Genomic DNA, 20,614 nt, shown 5'->3' on the forward strand with positions numbered 1-20,614 from the left:
AGAAACCGATTTTAAATAATACCAATAGATTTTAATTCACAAGTTAAGAAAATGAGTTAGGGGACATGCTTTCCACCACCAAATAATCATGCAAACATGTTATGTTTCATTCAAATTCCTTTTATTTCCGGATGAAGATGCTCAAGTTGGCTCACTGTTAGAACTCAACCTATTACTCTTTCTTACGTAGTATGTTAAGAGAATGACGTTTTCAACTTAACTTAGTCCCTAGCATGCAATCTAGAATGGTGTGTTCATAGATTTAACAAGTAGAAATCATTAAGAATAAAAAGAGTTTGAGTCATCACAAGGCTTCGTAAGCACTGGCGTTGTCTTACTTATCCTAGAAATCGGTTCACATGTTAACCACAATTAACAAGTGCTACTCTAGAACATATGTAGGTCCTCATTCAACAAGGGCAGGCAGACATATATTCATAGCATTAAAATCCTAGATATGCTCACTATGTATGCATCCATAGAAACACATAAAGAATTTATCAATGACATAAGTAGTGAAACAATTTTCATCCTTTCATAAAAGTCATTCAAACAAAATATCACAACATACTTACAATCATATTCGGGGCTTCAAAACAACCCCTAACTACTAAAAATTAGTTACACATTATTTTCAAATTAAACCAAAAGTTAAACATGGGTTCGAGAAGATAAAACCAAGAAAAATGGAGTGAAGCCTCTTCTCCCTGCTCTCTGCCGTGCCTTCTCCTTTGGATTGCTGTGCTACTGACTTTTCCCCTGCGTTCACTTCCCCCGTGCCTTCTCTCTGTATTTTTCTGTTTTTTCTTTCTCTGCACCGTGCTCTCCCTTTGCCTCTGACCTGCCCTCTGACCTTCCCTCTGACCTTCCTCGTCCGTCCACTCTCCTTCTTACGTCTCCCCTCTTTTCCGCTATCTCCTCGACAGCCTGCCCTCCTGCCCTTTTATTCTTTCCGCACTGCCTCAGTGCTCTCTCTCCACTCTTATTTTCTGCTCGCTGTCAGTCCTTGTGCCTTCTCTGTCAGTCTCCATGTCTCTCTCTTTATTTTCTGCATTCCCCGCACTGACTTCCCCACTTCTTTGCCAGCCAGTCCGAGTCCCACTCTCTTTTCTGTTTTTATTCCTTCTGCAGTCCACGTGCTTGCTGGCATGTCCACAATTTCTTTTATTCTTTTATTTATTATTCTTCCTTGCCACAGAAGAATGCCATCAGCCCTTTTTCCTTTCTCATGTTCTCGACATAGCAACAGTAAAGGAACAGTAATCTTCACTGAGCATGTGCACTTGATGACTGATGAGATTCTGCAGTAATGGAATGACTACACGCATGCGGTGATCATGTGTGTGGCTTTAGTGCTCTTTTCAAGGTATAAGCTGGAAAGTATTTTTAGCAGCAAGATTCTTTTGTGCTATTTTTATTTTCTTTGCATAACAAATCCTATAAACACAAAAATAACGTAAATAGCTCAAAAATATAAGGAACTAACTAAGAAAAGACGAGTGAATTCGAAGTAAAAATATATATAAATATGATCCGATCAGGTGTAGGCTTTCAGGCTCGCAATCAAAACTAACCAAGTGCTAGGCATGCCACTGCTATCTCAGTATAGCAGATGTTGAACAATATTATGTTTAGTCGATTACTTGTGCTCCAAGTTACTCGGACTTCTTGTTATCAAAAGATTGTCGTAAATGGGTTAAATCCATATTAAGTTCTTTTTCTTGCCTTGCGAACAAGGACTTTCAGTTCATAGTCTTGTATATTCGAATGAAGAGAGTCCAGATCCCTTTAAGTCATTTACTCGGTTCTTGGTTGGTTTAAATTAAAGTGTATCCATTAAGGTGACTAGATCCAGATGCAAATAAGAATCTTAAAGTAGAAAAACATATGGATATGACTTGAATACATATTGGAGAATACATTAAGTAGTAGATCTATTAACTTGTAAAAGAAACAAAGAGCTTTGAGCAAGATTTCACCTTGTCGGGCAAGGTTAAACTTCTTGCAATCACTTCTCTTTTGAGTTTATAGGGTTTATATGCTAAAAAGAGATGGATGGTAAACAAGTTTACACAAAGGAATCGATACTACGTCACTAGGGGTGATAACAGAGCTTTTAAACTAGACAAAATATGGCTTTTGTAGGGAATGATCCTGAAAAGGATTGAGATCTGGGCTGATTACAGCTTTTAGATGCAAATCTGGCTTGAGAGCAGAGTTTATATATTTGTTTGTTTGATTGGTTGAGTGTCCTTGTCTTTGGGACCTCTTCCTCTTTTTATAGGAAGATTAGCCCGACTACAGTGGTTTTGCTCTTACCCGAAAGCACTTGGAGGGCAGTGAGTCATCAGCTTTTTACTTGTATTGCCACTGCAAAGTGTTTTTTTGGCTAATTGTGAGTTAGTCTTCGTCACTTGACATTTAAATCATAGGCACATGGCCTATGCATTAATGGGAAGGCGCCAATTTGTCTCTGGGCTTGATGATGGGCTTTGGGCAAGTCTTCTTTTAATTGGCATCTTTGGGCTTCCATACACTTACAGCCCAAGGTTTAAATATTAACCCAAACAGATAGTGCATGTCTTTTCTGAAGTTCTATGTCTTGAATCACTCATGGTGGATGTGTGAGGAATTGGTTATTCATTTATTAACTCACGTGATCACTAAGGAATTGGTTTTGGTGGAAACATGGCTCGAAACAAGGATGATCAATTTAGGTCCAAGTGGGAGAATGTTGGAACCCTATTGGACTCTAAACTGATCTCATTAGGGTTTTGGGTTTAGTTGAAACTGGAATCAGTTAGAGTTAATATTTAAATAAGTGTTCTTTCCTTTAAAGTAGGACAATAAGGTTAAACATGTTGGTGAGTTGATATCCCACGTTGGAATGTAAATGGGCGTGCAGTTTTGCCAAACAGTTTCTATGATAGGTGGAAACGGTTGTGGTTACACGTCTATAAAATGGTTTAGTCCCTGCTCAAGAGGAACATGTTCTTTTAGTAACTAGCCCTATTCTTGTGAGAATATAAAGTCCCCATTGAGTAGAAGACTCTTCCTCGATCATTTAGTAATGGCTTCATCAGATTCGCGTACTCTTCGTCCCCTATATTAGGTTGTAATCTATGCATGTCGCTAACCATAAATTCCAACACCACTCTCTCTTCTAAGCTGTCCAATATCTCCAAAGAACATTCCCACTCAAAAGCATGAAGCAATGCTGCCAAGTAAAAGTGGATCATGCGTTGACCAAGTGGCTTTCCGACACAAATTCTTTTCCCAGTCCCGAATGGCAATAGGTTAAAATCTTGTCCCTTGACATCGACGCTTGACCCAATAAACCTTTCTGGTTTAAACTCGCATGGTTCTTCCCATATAGTGTGATCCCTTGCCATTCCCCAAACATTCATGAACACAATACAGTCCTTGGGAATGTGATAACCGGAAACCTCACACGCCTCATTTGTTCTACAAGGAAAGATCAGGGGGAAGGCTGGGTGGAGCCGGAAAACTTCTTTCACTGCTGCTTGGAGGTAAGGTAGATTGGAGATGTCTCTCTCTTCGACAAACCGATCCTTCCCAACCACTTGGTCCAACTCCATAAGAACTTTCTTGTCTACATTATGGTTTCTTAAGATCTCTGTCATACCCCATTCCACACTGCTTGAGGTGGTCTCTGTGCCTGTGATGAACATTTCCTACAATATCCAAAATCCAAACTGGTGCTTTAGTTTTAATTAACCACAATGTTAGGCGTTTAGTATATATATAATTTCAATACCTAATCTTTATAAAAAAAACCGTCTTTTGCTTACCTAAATATATGATGTTTCATACTCTTAACATTATTATGCCAACGCCTAAGCGTTTAAATTGAACATTGAGTTAAAATAAGGGTAATGCTAGAGATACTAAATTTCTAGATTAAATTTTGTAAACAAAATGACATGGAAATTTGATGATTGGATTACTACTTAAGCGTTGATTAACATACCCATTTCTGACACATCATTTAATTTACAAATTTAGTCTACAAAAAAATTTAAGGGTCATTTTGGTTCCGGTCCCTAATTAATCTAATTGTTAGATTGAAACCTTGTTTGTTTAAATATTTTGATCGAGGTCCTTAAAATCATTTAAGAGATTTAACTCATGCATTTATGCATTTAACGTCCCACAAATTATGAATTTAAACAAATTCAAATAATATTTTTAAAATATTGTCTAAAAATATTTTTAAATATAAATACTTAAAAATAAATATTAGAGTAATATTGTTCTTCACAAAATTATAGCAAGAAAATAAAGTACCCACATAATTATTAACATATTTTTAAAAATAACTACTGATATATTTAAAAACATATAATTAGCATGGGTACATTTAGCAAAAATAAAAATGGGTACAAATAAGTTAGAAAATATGGCTACAAAGGGCACATAAAGAAATTAGTTAATAGGTATAAATTAAAACTGAAAAGAAAATTGGTACAAATTAAAAAAGGGTAGCAAATTAAAAATATATGATAAAAAATTTAGCCATAAATATAAATATATCAAATGTAACATTTTTAATGCTAAATGAATAATTTAGAAAAAAAATGTTTTATTATTGAAATAATTATTGACGTTTATTAATACCTAAGGACCTTGATAAAAAATTGAAAATGAATAAGGTTTTAATCAATGGAGTAACAAAATGAAGGATGTGAACCTAATTTCTCCAAAATTTAATCTCTCTAACATTACCGTAAAAATAATATCTAGAAACTGATTGCATCCTAAATTACCAAATCGAAAACCACCTAATTTTTGGTCTTGTTATGACCCATTACTGATTCGAACCAATTTAGTAACCCTACGAAAGAAAGATTAAAACGAAATTTCCACACTCCCTATCTCCTTTAAGTTATTTAATTCAAAGATTATATATAAATACAATAAACTTACTGCAAGCATGGCCTTGATGTTATTTCTGGATAACCTTTTTAATTCGTCTTCTTTGTCACTTCTATAATCCAATAACATATCTAACAAGTCCAATTTGTGCTTCCCAATAGTGTTTCCCGTCTCCCGTTCCTGGAGCCTCTCCTTGATAATATTTTCATAAAAGGCATCCATTCTCTAAAAGATGTTTAATATTCTCCGTTTCAGGCCTTGAGGATCAAACGGCTTGAATATTGGGAGGACATAAGTGTAAAGGTATAAAAGCAAAGGATCAATCCAACCGCTGATGTGCTGCCATGTGTCAATAGATTAACCTGATAACTTTGTTATGAGCTTTCTTAGTTTGTAAGGAAAGTGTAGTATATATAGAGATAGCTTGTAAGGATTCAGTGTAAAAAAATATAATACATAAGAATTGTTTTCTCATACTCTCTCCAACTTTCTGCAATCCCTTTCTCTCTCTAATTGTGAAACCTCCATTGTTAAAGCTTCAAGCTTCTCTTCTTACAAGGTATCCTCGCCGGGATTGGATGACGCTTCTCAATCCTGATCAAGTGTTGCTTCCATTATCTTCGATCTTCTCTTCTCAACTATTTCTCTGTGTTGGTGGTATGAAATCTTCTTTCTTGAATCTTTACTGGTATGGCGAAGTATGATCTGTAAAGTAGTTGTGTTTCTTGCACGCGAACTGTTTGATGATATGCATGAATGACTTTTTCTCTCTGAATTTGCCAATTCTTCCTCAATTTTTTTTTTTGAATATTACTCTCGAAAAGTGATGTGTGTGTAATTGCAAATCCTAGGTTCTCAATTTCTTTAAGGTCTCTCAATTTTCTACAAGAATTTAGAAAGTATGGTGACTGCTGCACAATTACAGATAGTTCAGTCTCCAAGTACGAACTTGATTCCTAACGTTTCGGTCTCTGTAACGGTGAAATTAGATGATATGAATTACTTAGTTTGGCATTATCAAATGCGATTGCTTCTTGAAAGTCATGAAATTTTTGGTTTTGTGGATGGAACACGTCGATGTCCACCTTGTTTTGTTGAAGATTTAGATGTTGAAGGTGTTGAATCTAAAGCGTACCAAATATGGAAGATGCATGACAGAGGTCTCATACAGCTTCTTATTGCTACTCTCTCCACTACTGCAATGTCGTGTGTCATTGGTTGTTCCAATTTTCATAAAATTTGGACAAATCTTAAGGATAGGTTCTCTACAATTACCAAAGCCAGTATTTTTTAACTCAAGACTGAGTTGTAGAATATCAAGAAAGGATCTGATACTGTTTCTCAGTACTTATAGAGGATTAAAGATGCTCGAGATCATCTCTCTGCTGCTGGAGTTTCATTTGATGATGATGATATTGTCATCCTTACCTACTTGCTGAGTATAACACATTCGTACAGTGATAAGGGGTCGAGAGAATGTTATATCTCTCAAGGATTTTCGAGCAGTTACTTGCTGAAGAAACAACTATTGAGCATGCTCCAGTTCATGAATCCTTCACTATTGCTATGATAACACATAATAATGTGTCCAAAGGAAAGGCCTTGGTGCTTGATGAAGGGCATTCTAACCCTACAAATACCCAGTATCATCCTGGTAGTTCATCTGGAGGATCTTATCATTTTGGTAACCATAACAATAATTCTGGTGGTTTTTATAATTATGGATGCTATAAAGGACAAAATTTCAGAGGGAGAGCAAGAGGCCAACATCATTTTGGTAATAATTTCATATTCTCTAGTCCTAATAATAGTCCTAGCATCCTAGGCCCTACGAGACCACATGTTTCTACCTGTCTTGCGCACAATAATGACATACATGTGTGTCAAATTTGTAACAAACGAGGCCATCTTGTTGCTGACTGCTTTCAGCGACATTGTTCTACCATTGTTACCTCATCTCTAGTGCAATGCCAGATCTGTTGGAAGTTTGGTCACTCTGCAATGCAATGTTATCACCGAGCCGATTTCTCATATCAAGGAAGACCTCCACCATCCTTCATTACTGCAATGCAAACTAACTATCAGCCATCTGCTCTTCAAGAACAATTTTGGGTAGCTGACACTAGGGCTACATCCCACATGACATCTGATATGTCCAACCTCACTTTTGCAACTCCATTTACTGGCACCGAAACAATTACCACTACAAGTGGTGCAGGTTTGCAAATCTCCCATACTGGTTTTTCAATTTTGCATACTCCAAAACATGCTTTTCAATTAAAGAAAATATTGCATGTTCCGAAATTGTCTAAACTTTTGTTGTCTATCTATCAACTGTGTAAAGACAACAAATGTAGGTTTATATGTGATGAGTTCTGTTTTTGGGTTCAGGACAAGATCATAGGGAAAGTTCCTTTTCAGTGACTGTGTAGAGCTGGTCTATATCCAATTCCATTATACATATTGTTGATGCACAAAATCAGTAAGGACTTTGGTACAACAGAAAGTGTCAAGTTTGTGACCTTTGCTAGATTGCTCCAGTCACTAGTGTGGATAAGTATGCAAATGGATAGAGACAGGGAAGCAAACACAAGATGTACGTGGTTCACCCAGATTGGCTACGTCCACGAAGTAGAGGAGTTCTCATTAATTGTGAAGGGTTTACACAAGTACATAGGTTCAAGCTTTCCTTTAGTAAGTACTAGTGAATGATTTAGTACAAATGACATTAGGCAATATTGTGAGAAAATGATCTTTATTTATAGAAGAAAGTTTTTGGTTTCATTCTGACATTGACACGTGTCGTGTTGTGATTGGCCTCCTGGTTTGAGGGAAACTCGTCATTGACTGTATAACGTTGACCGGTGCTCAGTAGTTTCGGGATTGGTCAAGTATGGTACAAAAAGTGCTTCCTTAAGTTCCCGAGTGAGAGAAGCTCCTCGGTTGGGGACTTGCAAGATCCAAGCCATTGAGTAATCACGAAACTTCTAAGTACCGAAGTGTGGTATCATTTTCACTTGCCTTATCTGTCTCATATGTAGATGTGACATTTTCTCTGGAAGTACTTTTCCTCCATCCAGGGGTGGTATCTTTAACCGATGAAGATGCACAAGGTAATGTATCAATTTCACTTGAAGCTTACTTGTAGTTTCGGACTTGGTTAAGTGCGATACAAACCCCATAGTTGGAGTCCCCCAAGTTATCGTGCTAGGAGATTTGTTGAAGGAGGTAACAGACAAGGTAAGTAATCAGACTTCCAAGCAAGTAACCTGGATCAGAGGTTCAACTTCGGCTTCCGGTTGATTGTTCTCATGCTTCTTGTGTCGTAAACAGCAACAAGGATAAGGAGAAGCAAATGGAGAAGAGATGATATGAAATACTTTTTCTTTTGAAGAAGTAACTTTCCACAGGCTTATTCTTGAATTGGGCTGGAGGGTTTTCTGGTTTCCTCAAGAGTATAAGGCCGATTCAAGAATTTGAGGGTCAAAACAAGTCCATCAAATCTAGAGTACGTTCGACCCTGATGATATGGGATACTTTTGCTGTTGACAAAGTAGTGGATGTATCGGCACGTGTTCTATTATGCTTGTCTCTACATGCTTCCTTGTATCCTTCTCACCTGCCATATCTGTTCCTCAGGCAGATGTGGTATTTTCTCTGGAAGCATAAGATGTTGAAGATGAGTACTCGAGAGCAATGCCAAGTAAGTAATCAGGCAAGGGGTTCCAGGCAGTCAGTTCCTGACTGGAAGCTTGATTCCAAGTGTTGACTGATTGCTCTTTTTCTCCTTGTCTTGCAGGTAAGAACAAGGCCAACGGAAAAGACAGGGAAAAAGCATGATATGGGATACTCTTGCTTTTAACCCTGATGATATGAGATACTCTTGCTCTGGTGTGGCTTGTTTGCAGAGGTATTATCTGGGGGAAAAGAAACTGAGTATTTCGAGAGACTTTGCTAAGAGTGCCCTATCGGATGTGAAGAAAAGTTGAGCATTTTTTTTATTTCCAGGTCTGCCTGGCTGTGGAGGATGAAGGTCGACATATATACAAATTATCTCAATAGTGAGTAGTAATGCTGTTCCTTTACCCTTCTCGGTCATAGCAATGTAGTGGGAACTGCAAGATTAACGTGTTTTAACTTTGTCAGAGCACTTTGAAAAATTGGTTTGTGGTATCTGGAAAGCTGATGTTGCGTGTGAAGATTACAGACAAGCTTTATCCAAGTAAATCTAGCTCTCGAAGTTTGAAGAGCGGTGCCTTTTCGGTTTTCGAACAAGCAATCCTATCGGGAATCTGGCTCTCGAGATTCAGAGAACGGTGTCTCTTCGATTTTTGAGAAAGCAATCCTGTTGGGAGTCTGGCTCTTGAGATTCGGAGAGCGGTGCCTCTTCAATTTTTGAGCAAGTAATCTTGTTAGGAGTCTGGCTCTCGAGATTCAGAGATATGTGCCTCTTCGATTTTTAAGCAAGTAATCCTGTTGGGAGTCTGGCTATCGAGATTCAGAGAACGGTGCCTCTTCAATTTTTGAGAAAGCAATCCTATTGGGAGTCTGGCTCTTGAGATTCGGAAGGTAGTGCCTTTTCGATTTTTGAGCAAGTAATCTTGTTGGGAGTCTGGCTCTCGAGATTTAGAGAGCTGTGGTTCTTCGATTTTTGAGCAAGCAATCTTGTTGGGAGTATTTTCTCAAATGTGAGTAAAGATTGGGCATTTTTGCCAGTCTGCCTTACCACGGAGCACGGAGGTTGACACACATAGGGACTTTCTAGTTATCAAGTACTGATGTTGTTCCTTTACCTTTGTGGTAATAGTAGGGTAGCTGGACCTTCAAAATTTATGTGTCAAAACTTTGTCAGAGATCTTTGGCAAAGTTATCTGTGGTACCTGAGGAACTGAAGTTGCGTGTGGGGATTGTAAACATATTTTACTCAGGAAAATCTGCTTCTCGAAATCCGGAGAGTGGTGCCTCTTCGATTTTTGAACCAACGGCCCTGTTGGCCTTTCTTTTGTAGGGGCACCAATTGTATGCAAAAAGTACGTTCAGAGAGTTATTGCTTGTAGGAATTTTTCCCTTATTTTTGTACTTCAGAGATTTATTGCACCTCATTTCTCCTTCATCATTTCTGAGAATGTCTGGCCCATTCGACTGTCATTTTGACTTGAACTTTGGTGAAGAGGTAGCCATGCCCTCTCAAGACAACATATGGCGCCCATCCTTCTTATCCCCTACTGGTCCTCTTACTGTTGGAGACTCTATGATGAAGAATGATATGACAGCTGCAGTGAAGAATGATATGATAGCTGCGGTGGTGGCCAGGAACCTTATCACTCCCAAAGATAACAGACTACTTTCCAAACGGTTTGATGAGTTGGCTGTTAAGGATTCTCTAGCTCTCAGTGTCCAGTGTGCAGGTTTTGTGTCTACTATGGCACAACACCTATTTACTCAAACCCACCAAGTTGAATCATTGGCGGCTGAAGTGATACGTCTCAAACAGGAAATCAGATGGCTCAAGCATGAGAATAAAAAGTTGCACATGCTCGCACATGACTATGCTACAAACATGAAGAGGAAGCTCGACCAGTTGCAGGAATCTGATGGTCAGATTTTACTTGATCATCAGAGGTTTGTGGGTTTGTTCCAAAGACATTTATTGCCTTCTAGGGTTGTACCGCATAATGAAGCTCCAAATGATCAACCTTCGGTGCCTCCTCCTTCTGGGGTTCTGCATAGTACTGAGGCTCCGAATAATCACCCTCCGGTGCCTTCTCTTTTTGGGGCTCTGCCGCCTACTGAGACTTTTTCTCGGCAACCTTTGTGAAGGCTCCCTTTTGTTTGTTTATTTTGATTCATGTATATGTACATATTTGTAACTTATCGGAGATATCAATAAACAAGCGTTGCTTCATTTCAACGTATTGTGTTAAATACACCAAGACCTTCTTCACTAAGTTCTTTGAATTTTTTCTTTTGTTGAAGCTTTGTGAGTGAAGCATGTATGTTGAGGTAGTGCTCCCTTAATTTCCTGAGTGAGGAAAACTTCTCGTTTGGAGACTTGAAAAATTCCAAGTCACTGAGTAGTCGTGAGACTTCCGAGTATCAAGGTGCAGTAGCATATGGTAGGAGTCCCCCAAGTCTCCGGTCGAGGGAGTTGACGAATGAGGCATTTCCTTTCTAAGTGGTAGCCTAAAACTCCTCCTTCATTATATTTGTTATGAAAGTTGTTAGGGCCAAAGAAGAAGAGGCCTAGGCAATTTTTTTTGATTTTTTTTTAAGCTTTGTAGGTGAAGCTTTGTTAGGTATCATGAATTGATTTTGCTTCACACTATCTTGAGCAAGATAGTGTGAAGCTTTTGTAGGTGAAGCTTTTGTGTTGAAACTTTGTAGGTGAAGCTTTTGTTGGTGAAGCTTTTGTGGGTGAAGCTTTTGTGGTGGGTGAAGCTTTTGTTGGTGAAACTTTTATGGGTGAAGCTTTTGTGGTGGGTGAAGCTTTTGTGATGGGTGAAGCTTTTGTGGTGGGTGAAGCTTTTGTAGATGAAGCTTTTGTGGTGGGTGAAGCTTTTGTGGGTGAAACTTTTGTTGGTGAAGTTTTTATGGGTGAAGCTTTTATTGGTGAAGTTTTTGTGGTGGGTGAAGCTTTTGTTGGTGAAGCTTTTATGGGTGAAGCTTTTGTGGTGGGTGAAGCTTTTGTGGGTGAAGCTTTTATGGGTGAAGCTATTGTGGGTGAAGCTTTGTAGGTGAAGCTTTGGAGTTGAAGCTTTGTAGGTGAAGTTTTTGTGTTGAAGCTTTTGTAGGTGAAGCTTTGGAGTTGAAGCTTTGTAGGTGAAGCTTTGGAGGTGAAGCTTTGGAGTTGAAGCTTTTGTTGGGTACCATGAATTGATTTTGCTTCAAACTATCTTAATCAAGATAGTATGATGCTTTTGAGAATTTGTAGTTGTCCTCTATTGATGAAGCTTTTGTTGGTGAAGCTTTTGTTGGTAAAGCTTTTGTGGTGAAGCTTTGTTGGGTACCATGAATTGATTTTGCTTCACACTATCTTGATCAAGATAGTGTGAAGCTTTTGAGAATTTGTAGTTGTCCTCCATTGATGAAGCTTTGTTGAATTTCCTTTTTTTTTTTTTTGGAAAACTAGAAATTTGTTGAATTTCCCAATTTCCCAATTTTTTTTTTTAGAAACAAGAAATTTGAAAATATGGGAGAGACAACATATATAAATTTTTCTTCCACACTGTTGAGTAAGAGATTGTGATGCAAGCCACACCTTGTAGTAGTCGAAGGTTTGGATGAACCATATACATTGAATTTGCTTCGAACTGTCTTGATCAAGAGTGTGTGAAGCTTTTGAGGATTGTGGTTGAACTCCTTTGATGAAGCTCTTGTTGGCACCATAAATTGGTTTTGCTTCACACTGTCTTGATCAAGAGTGTGTGAAGCTTTTGAGAATTGTGATTGCCCTCCATTGATGAAGCTCTTGTTGGTACTATAAATTGGTTTTGCTGCACACTGTCTTGATCAAAAGTGTGTGAAGCTTTTGAGAATTGTGGTTAAACTCCATTGATGAAGCTCTTGTTGGCACCATAAATTGGTTTTGCTTCACACTGTCTTGATCAAGAGTGTGTGAAGCTTTTGAGGATTATGGTTGCCCTCCATTGACGAAGCTCTTGTTGGCACCATAAATTGGTTTTGCTTCACACTGTCTTGATCAAGAGTGTGTGAAGCTTTTGAGAATTGTGATTGAACTCCTTTGATAAAGCTCTTGAAGCTCTTGTTGGCACCATAAATTGATTTTGCTTCACATTGTCTTGATCAAGAGCATGTGAAGCCTTTGAGAATTATGGTTGCCCTCCATTGATGAAGCTCTTGTTGGCACCATAAATTGGTTTTACTTCACACTGTCTTGATCAAGAGTGTGTGAACCTTTTGAGAATTGTGGTTGAACTCCTTTGATGAAGCTCTTGTTGGCACCATAAATTGGTTTTGCTTCACACTGTCTTGATCAAGAGTGTGTGAAGCTTTCTACAAGTTGTAGTGTTTACATTGTTACAGAGAGGAAATGTCTGAAGCAGATGCAATAGGGCTGAATAGCTTGATCCTCGTATGCCATGCACTGTAGTTGTTGTTGGCTTGCAATAAGACTTTGTTGGTGACTATAACTCTTGTTGGGCATAAGTGCTCCTCTAGTTGAGTTGTTAAGCTTGAGGGTTTTTGATTATTTGTGAATGCTAGGAGTTCACATGTACAAGTTGTACCACTCGTCTTCTGGTAGGTGGAATGAATGGTGAGTTGCTTTCATCACTTGGTTGGTGGTACGAAAGTGAGTTCTTTTATCACCTTTCATCACCTGGTTGGTGGCATGAGTGGCAAGTTGCCAAATGATATTAGAGTACGGGTTGTACATTTCATCACCTGGTTGGTGGCATGAAGATGAGTTCCTTCTTCACCTGGTTAGTGGCATGAGTGGCAAGTTGCTAAATGATATTAAAGTACGAGTTGTACATTTCATCACTTGGTTAGTGGCATGAAGGAGAGTACGGGTTGTACATTTCATCACCTGGTTGGTGGCATGAAGGAGAGTACAGGTTGTACATTTCATCACCTGGTTAGTGGCATGAAGATGATTTCCTTCTTCACCCGGTTGGTGGCATGAGTGGCAAGTTGCCAAATGATATTAGAGTACAGGTTGTACATTTCATCACCTGGTTGGTGGTATGAAGGAGAGTATGGGTTGTACATTTCATCACCTGGTTAGTGGCATGAAGGAGAGTATAGGTTGTACATTTCATCACCTGGTTGGTGGCATGAAGATGAGTTCCTTCTTTATATTTCATCACCTGGTTGGTGAGAATACGGGTAAGGTGTCGAGGCACATTGTAGCAAGTGTCGAATGACACAAAGTATGTTAAACCCTTTCGAAGCACAGTTGGCTTATGTATGAATATGTTGGAATGTATGATTGAACATATATACTGTAAAGCTATTCGTTTATTTGTATAGTCTTGTTGACATATACTTAGACTTTGTTTCATGTTGGAAGCATTCATGTTGAAGCTTTGAACCTGAGTGTTTCATTACTAGGAATGTAAGAGGATTAGGACTGAGTTGTCTAAATCACCTCTTTATTGAATTCATGCCAAATAGTCTTCATTACATAGGATGCCGAACAGCTGAAGCTTAACACTTGTACAATGTGAGTTTACTTGTAATAGTACTTCAAGTGGTCAGCGTTCCATGGATGGCCAAAGGTCTTTCCATCGGAGCTTCTAAGCTTGTAGGAGCTAGGGCGACTGATGCCAATAACTTCAAACGGCCCATCACAATTTGGACTAAATGTTCCTTCACTAGAGACTCTGTCGCAGAGTAATCTTTTTTTCAATACCCAGTCCCCCACTTTGAAAGAACGAGGTTTGACCCTTGAGTCATAGTAGTTGGAGATGCGCTGCTTGTATGCGACATTCCTCATGTGAGCCTGGTTTCTATGTTCCTCGACTAGATCTAAGTTGAGGGTAAGTTGTTTGTCATTATCGCTTTGCACGTAGTTCTGGACTCAAAAAGTTGCTTGCTCAAGCTCAACTGGGACAACTGCCTCTGTACCAAAGGCAAGTGAGAATGGGGTTTCTCTTGTTGATATCCGATACGAAATGCGATATGACCAAAGAACTTGGGGTACAAATTCTGGCCAACAACCTTTAACCTTGTCCAAGCTGGTTTTCAAAGTTTGCTTAATTATTTTGTTGATGGCTTCGACTTGTCCATTAGACTGGGGATGAGCTGGGGAGGCAAAACATAAGTTGATGTTGAACTTTGAGCAGAACATCCTGAACTTATTGTTGTCCAACTGTCGCCTGTTGTTAGTGACTAGCGCATTGGGAATGTCGAATCTACAAATGATATTCTTCCATACGAAGTCTTCTATTTTTACCTTAGTAATGGTTACCAATGGTTCTACTTCAGCCCACTTTGTGAAGTAGTCAACTGCAACGATTGCATAGCGGACTTTACCCTTCTCTGCAAGTATTGGGCCGATCAAATCAAGTCCCTATTGGGAAAACGGCCAAGGGCTGATCATAAGAGTGAGCGGCTTAGGAGGAGAGTGAGGAATAGTTGCGTAACATTGACACTTATCACATGAGCGAGATATTCTGATGGTATCTTGGTGGAGTGTTGGCCAGTAATATCCTTGGCGAAAAGCCTTGTGTGCTGGGGATCGAGATCCAGCATGATCTCCGTAGACTCCTTCATGTATTTCTCGAAGGATAATTTTTGCCTCTGCCTGCGTAAGGCATCTTAGGTATGGTAGGTTAAAACCCTGCTTGTAGCGTTGGTCATTAATGATCAAGTAACGGGTAGCCTTGTATTGAATCTGCTTAGCTTGGACTTTATCATTTGGAAGGGTGCCATGAGTAAGGAATCTATAAATAGGGGTAATCCAAAGATCCCCATGTTGTAAGTTGCACACTTTCGCAGCCATGGTGCTTGGTGCTGCCAACAATTTGACCTGAATTTTTCTCCCAATCTTGTCTTCCACCACTGAGACAAGGCGAGCCAAAGCATCTGCATGACTGTTTGCCACTTGAGGAATTTGGGTGATCTAGTAGTGGAAGTGCTTGAGCAACAATTGTGTTTGTGCCAGATATGCTGCCATGGAGCTATCCTTAGCGTCAAAGTTGTTGGTGAACTGGTTAACCACCAATTAGGAGTCACTGAAGATATCAATTCGTTTAACCCCAAGGTGTTTGGCCAAACGTAAGCCTGCTAAGAGGGCTTTATATTCGGCCTCATTGTTCGACGCCTTGAATTTGAAACGAAAAGCATACTCCATCGCCACTTTGTCAGGGGTCGAAAGGACTAGTCCTGCTCCACAACCTTGTTGGTTGGACGAGCCATTAACATATAAACTCTATGTTGAGGCTGTTGGTTCTATTTTCTAAGCTTCCGAGGGTAATGAAACCACTTCTTTAGGCGTAGAAACAATGTCAATAGGATATGTGAAGTCTGCCACTGCTTGGCTATTCTCAGCTGGCTTTGGCTGGTAGGAGATGTCAAACTCACCCAATGCTATCGCCCATTTTATCATTCGCCCCGAAGTGTAAGAACTTTGCAGTATCTGTCGAAGATGATGATTGGTAAGCACGATGATAGAGTGTGCTTGGAAGTAAAGGCGAAGTTTTCGAGCAAACATAACCAATGCTAGAGCTAATTTCTCAATGTTGGAGTATCGTGTCTCTGCATCTTGTAAGGCCTTACTAGCGTAGTAGGCAGGTTGTTCGACATTACCATCCTTTTGAATGAGAACGGAACTTACCGCTGAAGCCAATACGGACAGATAGATAATGAGAGTGTCACTAACCTCAAGTTTGGAGAGCAGAGGGGCTTTACTTATGTAGTCTTTGAGGTTCTTGAATGCCTCTGCACATTCATCAGTCCATGTAATGTACTTCTTACTTCCCTTAAGTGCTTTGAAGAAATGAGCACTTTTGTTTGTGGCCTTAGAGATGAACCTAGTTAAGGCTGCCACCTTGCCAGTAAGGCTCTGGATGTATTTTGAAGTTACCGGTTCCTTCATGTCGAGGATTATTTTGATCTTCTCGGGATTAGCCTTAATGTCTCGTTGGCTTATCATGAAGCTTAAGAATTTGCCAGAGCCTACGCCAAAGGCACATTTGTTGGGATTCAACCTCATTTGATACCTCTTCAGAATGGTGAAAGTTTCAAATAGGTTAACGATGTGTTGGTTAGCATGTTTGCTCTTGACTAGCATATCATCAACGTAAACTTCCATGCTCGTCCCAATCTGTTCGGCGAACATTGAATTGACTAGTCTCTGATAAGTCACTCCTGCATTCTTTAGGCCGAAGGGCATGACTTTATAGCAATATAGTCCCCTATCAGTAGTGAAGGCAGTATGTTCTTGGTCCGGAAGGTTCATGGGGATTTGATTGTATCCTGAGTAAGCATCCATGAAGCTAAGGAGTTCACACCCTGCATAAGAGTCTATAAGTCTATCAATGAGAGGAAGAGGAAAGCTATCATTCGGGCATCATTTGTTTAGGTCGATGTAGTCGACACACATTCTCCACAAGACATTTTAGAGCAAGAGACTTTCTTTGGTCGGATTTTTCTTAACAAGGACCACATTTGCTACCTATGTTGGGTAATTGACTTCGCTGACGAAGCCTATGCCTTTGAGTTTTTTAAACTTTTACCTTCATTGCTTCGTATCATTTAGCATCATAAGATCTTCGCTTCTGTCTCACCGGCTTGGTCTTGGGGTCAATACTCAAGCGATGACACATGATATCAGGAGAGATGCTTGGCATGTCCTCGTATGACCAGGCGAAGACCTCAGTGTTCTCTTATAAAAAAGAGATCAATGCCAACCGAATAGGTGGTGACAAGGTGGTGCCAATCTTCACCATGCGATCCGAATAATCTTTTGAGATAGAGATATTCTCCAACTTTTCAGCGAGTTGTGCTTGCTGGATGAAAGAGTCATCTCGAGGATCGTCGGGTTGACTGTTGCTACCGTGAAAATCCAATTTGGCTTCGTCTGGGCTAGTCTTTATGACTTGGTCATGTATAGAAAGGGTTTCCTTGGGCACAAGCAGGTGCTGTTGCTTGACCGAAGTGTTGTAACATGATCGTGCACTAATTTGATCTCTTCTAATGTAACCATTGCCATAGGGGGTTGGAAATTTCATCAACAACATATGTGTGGATACCATGGCCTTGAGATCATTGATGCCTGTGCATCCGAATATGACATTGTATGCCGTTGGGCAATCAACCACTAGGAAGTTAGTGGTAATGGTAGCTGTGTAAGGGCCTGTACCAATGGTGAAAGGTAAGTGTATGCTCCCTAAAGGTTGCACGATATCACCGGAGAAGCTTATCAGAGGGGAAATCGAGCGATCGAGCAAGTGTTCAGCTACATTAAGTGCCCTGAAAGCTTCATCAAACATGATATTGACCGAAGCCCCTGTGTCTACCAGGATTCGTCATACTTCAAAGTTGGCTATGTGAGCTTCCACGATCACTGGGTCGTTGTGAGGGTAGATGATACCCCATTCTTCCTCAGGGTAGAAACATATTGGATCCGAGTTAGGCTTTTGATACTTACCTCCCCTGATATCTTCCATGTGAAACACTTAGTGGCCAGACCTTAAAGCTCGTTCATTATTTTTCATAGCCCTGTTGGAAGATTTAGATATGGGTATGCCACCACTTATGGAATATATCACATTCACCTGGTGTTGGTTACGGTTACCCCTTGGAGGGTGGAGGAGGAATTGATCCATTTTTCCTTCACGTGCCAAAGCTTCAATATGATCACGAAGGGTGATAAACTTCTCGTCGTCATGGCCGTTATGCTCGTGGTAGCAGCAAAACGTGCCCGTGTTCTTCGTGGGCTTGTAATCCGGGTGCCTAGGCTTTGGCTTCGGTATCAGGTGTGCTATGCTGGGATAAATGGCCACGCATGTGGCGTTCAAAGTTGTGTATGCCTCATACCTCGGGGTAGGGGTTGTCTTGACACGTGCTTGACCTACTGTGTTGACTGCCTGGGGTCGGGGATTATCATGGCGATACCCTTGGTTATCGCGGTAGTGTCCTTTACTTCTTTTACTAAAATGAGACTGGTGAGGATGGAAATCTTTCCTTTTGCCCTGAGATTGATATGCCTGTTGACTTGGCAAAGTATTAAGTAAGGCAGGGGGAGGCACCGCTACCGTTTGGAAGGTCGAGGTCTTCTTATTTGATTGGATTTGGCTTCCACTTCCTACTTACTGATAAAGGGTGGCTGTGAGGGGTTTCCCTTGATATGTCCTTGCCTCGGCGGAGGCATGGTTGTAAGCCTGTGCTATCACCTCAGAGTAAGTCTTCCAAGTGTTGGCATTGATCATGAACTTGAAGAAACAATCACGTAGGCCTGCCGTGAAGGCCTTGAGGGCGGTCTTGTCATCTGTCTCAACGCAGCGAGAATACACATGGCTGAAACGACCAGCATACTTTCGTAGTGACTTGTCCGGCTTCTGGCGAATAGTGTACAAGTCATCTGTAGAATGCAAACGATCGGTTTGGAAGATGTGTTGAGAGACAAAGAGTTTCCTCAGTTCCTCAAATGGGTCTACTGTCTCAGGTGAATGACGGTAATACCAGTTTAGAGCTCCGCCAGAGAGGGTGGAGGGGAAGAGAAGAAATCGCTCTTCGTCGGTGTGCATCTAATATGCCATGGTGGACTCAAAGAGGTTAAGGTGTTCAATTGGGTCCTCCATTCCAGTATAGAGTTGTAAACCAAGCTTTTGTTTTGTTTTCACTTGAAGGGGGTGTCGAGAATCCTCCTTGTAAGAGGGCCAGGTCTAGGTTAGTTCCAATCAAGTATCTCAGCTTGTCGTTCGACCTTCAACTTGTTTACTTCCTTAAGAAGTTATAGAACAAGAGGATCCTGAGTGGAGTCATGTACCACTGGAGCTTTCTTTCGTAAATCTTCATATTCTCTTGGAAGTGTGAAGGTTTGATCAAGAGCATGTGATTTTTCCTTGGACTCATTGTACTCACTTCCAAGGTATGTCTGTGGGAACATCTCTAAGTCCCCTATACCTTCGTGTTTCTTTAGGACTTGTTGTCCCTTCTCCAAATTGGTAGATGGCCTAGGATATAGGAGGGGACTGAGTCTTTCAAAGACCCTTGGGTTATTGATTTTCAAGCTTACATGGATGAGATTGTCTCGACGTTGCTTTAGGAAATCTCGACAGTCACGAAAGACGGTTTTCGATCCTTCCACTCCTTCTGTAAGGAGATGTCTTCTTCTACTTCTCCTACTTCAGGTCGAAGCAGCTGGGTTGAGAGAAGTCTCATGTTGATCAATGTTTTGATGATTAGCTCGCTTCTCATCAAGGATACCCATGTCGAAGGAAGGCGACCTTCCGTGTTGGGGGCACCTAGATGATGGTTAATGTCCACAGGGGTAACGAGCTCGCGTGTTTGAGTACGCTTAGTTTCGTGGAGCGTCTCAAAGAGCTTCTCATACTGCTCCGAATGACCTCATTCTTCATTGCTATCTTGTTGTTCTGAGCTTTTAGCTCATCGACTTTAGCTTGAAAAGCAACCCTCTTTCCTTCATTCTTTCGTTGCCTTGCACCAAGTGCAAGAGGGGTGTCATTCTGCGTGTTGTGGCTTCCTTCGCTCCCCATGTTGGAGAAGGATGCTTGGTCAAAAGAAAGTGTACGAATGATGGAAACCAACTTAACAAAGCTGAAGAGAGTGGGAATAAATGTCGTTCCCACAGATGGTGCCAAATGTTAATGCACAAAATCAGTGAGGACTTTAGTACAACGGAAAGTGTCAAGTTTGTGACCTTCGCTAGATTGCTCCGGTCACTAGTGTGGATAAGTATGAAAATGGATAGAGACATGGAAGCAAACACAAAATGTACGTGGTTCACCTAGATTGGCTACGTCCACGGAGTAGAGGAGTTCTCATTGTGAAGGGTTTACACAAGTACATAGGTTCAAGCTCTCCTTTAGTGAGTACTAGTGAATGATTTAGTACAAATGACATTAGGCAATATTGTGAGATAATGATCTCTATTTATAGAAGAGTTTCTAGTTTCATTCTGACATTGACACGTGTCATGTTGTGATTGGCTTCTGATGTTGACATGTCTCGCGCTATGATTGGCTTCTGATGTCGACACGTGTCGCGCTGTGATTGGCCTACTGGTTTG

The 20,614-nt window shown here is 40.4% G+C and overlaps 1 long non-coding RNA gene and 1 pseudogene across 1 annotated transcript; both read right to left on the minus strand.

Moving 5' to 3' along the window:
* LOC126616939 (7-ethoxycoumarin O-deethylase-like) overlaps window positions 1-20,614 on the minus strand; it is a 45,056-nt pseudogene that overhangs the window by 15,135 nt on the left and 9,307 nt on the right.
* Window positions 517-1,241, minus strand: LOC126615183 (uncharacterized). Its single transcript, XR_007620673.1, has 2 exons — window positions 854-1,241; window positions 517-707 (listed from the first exon to the last, which is right to left on the minus strand). It is a non-coding gene; the product is annotated as an uncharacterized LOC126615183 (long non-coding RNA).

The sequence above is a fragment of the Malus sylvestris genome, chromosome 3 (genome assembly GCF_916048215.2).
Source record: "Malus sylvestris chromosome 3, drMalSylv7.2, whole genome shotgun sequence".
Lineage (NCBI taxonomy): Eukaryota > Viridiplantae > Streptophyta > Magnoliopsida > Rosales > Rosaceae > Malus > Malus sylvestris.